Genomic DNA, 7,143 nt, shown 5'->3' with positions numbered 1-7,143 from the left:
CACTGATCTTTACAAGGTTTATCATTGTTCTAATCTTAGCTGGAATATCACCTGGTCAGAGAATACCACCTGGCTATCCAAGGTAAACCATACAATCACAGTTATCCACAACCAACAACCCACTCCTAGTCTTTCTGGATCACAGCACCTATTTCATTGTCATTAAAGCATGTGTCACCATTTGAACTCTCATCTGTACTTTTTCATTGTATCTCTGCCACTAGATAGTAAGCTCAGGGAGACTACCAGCCTTTTCTAATTCTGGTCAGGGCTTCATCCTCAGCACCTAGAGCAGTGCCTGGCATCTAGTAAGTGCTAAATATGTATATGTTGAGTAAATGAAATACCCATCAATGATGTCATGGGGGAAATGCCTCTAACCTACGGACTGCTCTAAGAAATTGCCTAATAATGATCTTTGGAATGACTTCAGCAAGTGCATTACGCGATATCCCCCAAATGTCAGCTGGCTGTACAGTAAAAGTACATATTAGCCAGGCTTCACGGTTCACCCAGGAAGATGAACTCAGAGTTTGTGTAAGCAGTGCGGTCAGCTTCCTATTGGACAATCTTTTACACACAGGTAGTAAAGTATGGAGGGCAGGTATACGAGGCTTCGAGGAGTAGCTGTACCCTTATATGCTGTGTCTGCTGCAGGCAGAAGAGCTCTGATGAAAAGCAGAGGAAATTACAGTTGTCGGGTCTTGTGGTCACAAGGGCATGTGTTGCATATGCAAGGCCATCATGGGATAATTCAGGGTGTAGCTTGCACACATTCTGCTGCTGAAAGAGAGATTTTTTTTTCCTACCACATCCGACACATGGTTTGCCAGAGGAAGGGCACGAGATCAGCAGCACTGATGAGCTGGCTTGGTATGTTTAGGCCACAACTCTACTAAACCAATGACTCCCTTCTGACTCCTCCAAGAGAGCCAAAGGAATTTATTCATTACCAAGTGTGAATAGCAATCACACAAAGCCACCAGATTGCTTTTGCCTGTTATACCAGAAGGCACCTCTCAAAAAAAAAAAAAAAAAAAAAATCTTAAATAATAACACTGTCAATACCTACTGCACTAAAATCTTCGGGTGAGAAGAATGTTAACCACTTTTAAGCTACAGATACATACAAGTTTTATTTCTCCATTATAAATCTAGAAATAAAAGAGAACCATAATATAAAGCTACATTTGGAAAAGCACACGGTACTCTTAACTATGTGTAAAGTGGATGTAAGGCCATACAAATCCTCAGTCCTGTTTACAGGCTGGCATGCACATTAATCTATGTAAATAAGTGATTGGGACTTCCCCAAAGTTGTTGGTGATGTTAAGAGTCAGAGAGTATGAGACCATATGGTCATTTAATACATATGTCCATTAGTGGACAAAGCAATGACATGGGAATTGGTAGCTTTGCTATAATTCTGAGTTTTCCACTTTCGTAGAAAGGCCCTGTGGCCTTCACAAAGTTATTTCATCTTTCTGGGCTTTAATTTATCTGTAAAATGTGAATGATAACTACCTTACAGGGCTATTGATAAAATAAAGTGAGATGATCAGGGTAAAGTGCTTTGTAGATATTCAGTAAGTGTTACTTCCTATTTTCTGGTCCCCAGGAGATGCAGTAGCTCAGGTGAAGGTAAATAGGGCCATCCCTAGGTAAACTATGCTTTAAGCTCAACCTTCGGCCTTTTTACACCTGGCCTAAAGCCCTACAGCATTTCAACCTCTTCAACTTTATCAAAATGGCCATCAGTCTCATACTTGTTGACTTGATGGATTTCTCTGTAAATTACTCCCTGTGAGTTTTGTTTGGCTACAAAACCAAACTCAGAAGGTGTTTAACTTTGGTTGGTAATTTGGGTAGAGATTTAGTACATGGAACGAGACCCTTGTATTCTTTTAGGCTAGACAAGTTGAGTCATAGTTTTATATAATTGAATAGTATTAGCCCAGCAAAATAATAAACACTTTTGCTTACATAAGTCAAATTAGAAGATAAATAGCTTATGACATTTTAGTCATAAGTGTAGGATAAGAACGAGGGCCTTAAAATTTAATCAGGCACATTTTTTTAAAAAATTTTTTTTTTTTTTCAACGTTTATTTATTTTTGGGACAGAGAGAGACAGAGCATGAACAGGGGAGGGGCAGAGAGAGAGGGAGACACAGAATCGGAAACAGGCTCCAGGCTCTGAGCCATCAGCCCAGAGCCTGACGCGGGGCTCGAACTCACGGACCGCGAGATCGTGACCTGGCTGAAGTCGGACGCTTAACCGACTGCGCCACCCAGGCGCCCCAATCAGGCACATTTTTAAAGCATTCTCAGGGTAAGCGCTAAACAATTATATACGAATGGAGGAAGAAGTATGTGGTACATAAATGAGATACATATTTTCTTAGTAGGAAAAAGGTGACTTGGCTATACAAGCACAGAGAACACAAGAGATGAGCAAAGATACATAGGGGAGGGGGTTCTATTTGACAAATTACACGGCAATTATCCACATAACTCAGAAGCAATGAGGCTTTAACAAAGAGTCTCCCTACTTTAGCAGCTGACACACTACATGAGTAAAGCAACAAGTGAATACATCAAAACACTATGCAATCATAATAAAGCAAAAGGAGGTGCCTGGGTGGCTCAATCAGTTAAGCGTCTGACTTCAGCTCAGGTCATGATCTCACAGCTCATGAGTTCAAGCCCCGTGTCAGGCTCTATGCTGACAGCTCAGAGCCTGAAGCCACCTTCAGATTCTGTGTCTCCCTCTCTCTGCTTCTCACCAGCTCACACTCTGTCTCTCTCTCTCTCCTTCAGAAATAAATAAACATTTGGGGTGCCTGGATGGCTCAGTTAGTTGAGCGTCCAACTTTGGCTCAGGTCATGATCTCACAGCTCATGAGTTCGAGCCCAGCATTGGGCTGTTTCAGATTCTGTGTCTCCCTCTCTCTCTGCCCCTAACCCACTTGCATTCTGTCTCTGTCTCTCTCAAAAAAAAAAAAAAAAAAAAAAAAAAAAAGTAAATAAATAAACATTGAAAACAATAATAAACATTTAAAAAAATTAAAATAAAGCAAACAGAAAGTGGCCTGGCCCTAATGTCCAGATGATCAGACACAACTGGAGTCAAAACTTAATCATTAGCACATGTAACATTAGAACTGTGATAAGAGGACTTTAATTCCTATAGAAATATGCTCTTTATCTGAAACTATTTCAGTCTAAGATGTTTTCATAAATTATCTCATAAAGTTCTCTTTGTTTATGTGCTTGTCACTCTACCAAGGATGGTGCGGGGTTGAAAAATGTGTAATCAATAGGGTTTCTGCCCTCAAAGAGCTTACTTTCTCATTGAGAAGATAGACACATGCAAAACAACCATAAATACACAACAGCATTCAATTAGGTGATGAATCAATACTCCATTTATAGTATAAATGCTATAAAAGTTCAGAAGAGTAAGAAAGCCACAAAAATAAAGGAAGATTCCATGAAGGATGTGGCATTTGATCAAATTTTTGAAAGATGGGTAGCATTTAAGGATTAGAAGATAAACCTGAGATGCAATCTTCACTTTAACACTTACATGTTGTGTGTCCTTAGGCAAGATATTTAAAGCTGCAAAGCCTCTTTCTCATCCTTACAGTAGGAAGGATAATGTCTAACTCTACAGTGTGTTGGGAAGATTCCATAAATATGTAAAGAAAATGATAAAGAACCTAACACATGGTAGATACTTAGTAAGTTTTAACTATAATCAAAAATGACCTTAATGTAGTTTTGCCTCTTTTTCTGAATGATTTCAAATGAACTTTGGTGGAAACAAATTGGCACAGATGTGAGTACATAAAGAGGAAGGTATGCATCCAGTTAGAAAGAAGAACAGGTAGAGATGATCACACATGTTTGAGGTGATCCCTATTTGATGAGAACAGCAGGTTCAAATAGGAAAAAGCACAGTGTAGATGTGGTAAGTCATTCTTTCATTGAAAACAAATTTATTGATCAACTACTAGGTACCAGGCATTGTACTAAGTATGAGAGTTGAATAAGGTGAGCTTTAAAAAGCAAACGTTACAATTTGACTTGACATAGTAGAAAACCGGGTGAAATGGAAGTTATTTATTTTAGCCATCTATTATGCAAAGGAGGTACATGTAATAAAAATAGAATTGAAGGGAGCCTGGGTGGGTCAGTTGGTTAAGCCTCCAACTCTCAATTTTTGGCTTAGGTCACGATCTCACGGTTCGTGAGACTGAGCACCATGCACTTTGGACTCCGTGCTAACAGCCTGGAGCCTGCTTGGGATTCTCTCTCTCTCCCTCTCTCTCTGCCCCTCCCCGGCTCTCTAACTCTCTCTCAAAATAAATAAATAAATTTAAAGAAATTAGACTTTAAAAAACTAAAATCTGACAGCAAACAGACTAGAATGAGAGTGGAGGGTGGACATAAGGAGTATAAGTAAAAAGCTGTTGCATTTGTTAACTTGAAAGAATGGTGGTCGTATGAATGATGCAGGAATGGACAAACATGAGGAGTAAACAAAAGAACTTCTATGTGATTTAGTAAATGACTTGATTTGGGAAATGAAGGTAGAAAAAAATGATTCAAAGATGAATATAAGGTTTGCCCTTGAGTGAATGAAAGAACGACACAGAAAAAGGAGGGGTTGTTGATGGTTTCAGTGTCAGGTTAAGTTTGAGGTGAAGATAAATTATTTGTTGAGCATTTACCTTACAAGATCCATGTAGTCAATATAAGCAAAGGCAGTAGAACTGGGGGAAAATGATTATAAAGACCATGTTGCAGTTGGGATGGTTCAGACACCAAAGATGACCACAATAAAGACAGGAGAAAGGCTGGGAGGTTTGACCTTTTGCGCAAAGGAACGAGTGAGGAGGAGTGAGTGTGTGAAGCAGTGGGAAGAGGCTAGGATGAAGGAGAATGTGAAAGAAACCACAAGAGGGGAGAGTTCTGGAAAGCAGTTGACCAATAACACTAAATGCATCTAAGAGTCCAAGAGAATGAAGTTTGGGATAAATACTTGTGGGGTATTTATCCTCAAAATGATTGATGGATAACTATAAAATAATGTAGAATTAAAAATTTTTTAATGTTTACTTATTTTTGAGAGAGAAAGAGAGAGAGAGAGAGAGAGTCTGTGTGTGTGTGTGTGTGTGTGTGTGTGTGTGTGTGTGTGAGCAGGGGAGGGGCAGAGAGAGGGAGACACAGAACTGAAGCAGGCTCCAGGCTTTGAGCTGTCAGCACAGAGCCAAAGCAGGGCTCAAACCCAAGAACTGTGAGATCATGACCCGAGCCAAAGTTGGACACTCAACTGACTGAGCCAGCCAGGTACCCCAAAATAATGCAAAATTTAAGAGGTATTCTAAGGTAGAACAATTTTAAAATATATGACAAATATAGATCTTGTGTTTTTAAATTCCTGACAGATACTAATCTTTGGATTCAGGAATAAGAACTGAAGTTCCTGAGATTTCCCCAAATCATAAGTTATTCAGCATTTATGTAACACTTCACTTATATATATTATTAAATAATAATAGTGACCATAATCATAAATAGTGAATCCTTTTTCTGTTATATGGTTACAATTTTTCTGTAAAAAATAATAATAAATGCATGGCTTATTAGTATTATGAATATATTTCTAAGAAGGTTATCTATTTAAATAACATGTAAAATTAGTTCTACCTGATAAGGACATTTAATAATGGAAAACACTAAAAAAAAAAATCAAAAAACAAAAACATCAACATAAATCCCAAGCAAAAGACATTAAAAATTGCAGGAACAACAATTACCATTGATAAAATGAAATTTTAAAACTTAGAATATATTAATTGCCTTACCTGATAGTCTTTACCTGTGTTTCACGATTAAGCTTATAATCATAGAAAAATTTCTTTCATTTTGTGCTCACATTGGTCAAATTGTTAATCGTAAGTCTGAAAGCATCTTCAAGTTGAGCATTAGCATATGTAGTTCCACATAAACTCATTTTTTAAGGGTGAAAATATTTTGTCTCCCCTAATTTTGTTTTTTTTTTTTAATTGTTTAACGTTTTATTTATTTTTGAGACATGGAGAGACAGAGCATGAACAGGGGAGGGTCAGAGAGAGGGAGACACAGATTCTGAAACAGGCTCCAGGCTCTGAGCTGTCAGCACAGAGCCCAATGCGGGGCTCAAACTCACGGACCGAGAGATCATGACCTGAGCCGAAGTCAGCCGCTTAACCAACTGAGCCACCCAGGCGCCCCCTAATTTTGGTTTTGACATTGAAACTGGGTTGCTCTTTTTTAAGTTCAGATCCCCCACCTCCAATAATATTTGTATTTCCTTCTCTTTGCATTTCTTAGGGGTTAATAAATTTACAAAGAGCTGCAGTCCACTGTGAATATATTGGGCAGTATTTGAAAAACGTAACATTCCAAATCTCCTATCAAGATTAACAGCACTGCACAAAATCACATGTTGAAAATTTAAATTTAAGGACTTATTTGGTTTCTAAAACATGATTATTTCTTGGAACAAAACTCATAAGATCTGTATAGAATATACTATACAAATAAACTTACATTTAATTTGTAAGAATGATGAGTCATTAGCAGCAGACAGGGCCATGAACACGTACTTTTAACGTAGCCACAACTACAAATTTACTGATTAGACAGTAACCATTTCTCAAAGGGTCACCAGTAACTTTCAACTTGTATGTTAGCATTTCCTGCTTTTGCATTCATTTGAACTAGTTATGTCTCTGTAATGATGGTTGGGTTTTAATTCTTACAGGAAAATTATAATACTTTCCCCATTTTACTGATTTCTTGACATATTTTTTTCAGAATTTGGAAAAAAATATATAAATTTGATAGAAAATGACAGCAAGGAATTCCTGCATGAAAATATGACTCAGACATGTATTTTTATTTCGGAAGCTTTAAGCTGAAAGTAATAGAAAAGCAATGTTAAAGTGGCCTAAATGATGAAGGGATTCATTATAACATGTATCAAGATGTCCTAAACTACCTGGCGTTGGTTAATTTAACAAATCAAAAACAACATCAAGAGCTCACATGCTTTCCACCTTCCTACCTTGTCGTCCCTGGTGTGTGCACTCCC

Source organism: Leopardus geoffroyi, chromosome D4 (assembly GCF_018350155.1).
Source record: "Leopardus geoffroyi isolate Oge1 chromosome D4, O.geoffroyi_Oge1_pat1.0, whole genome shotgun sequence".
NCBI classification, from domain to species: domain Eukaryota; kingdom Metazoa; phylum Chordata; class Mammalia; order Carnivora; family Felidae; genus Leopardus; species Leopardus geoffroyi.
The sequence above is the reverse complement of the archived record's forward strand: the minus strand, read 5'-3'. Positions refer to the sequence as shown.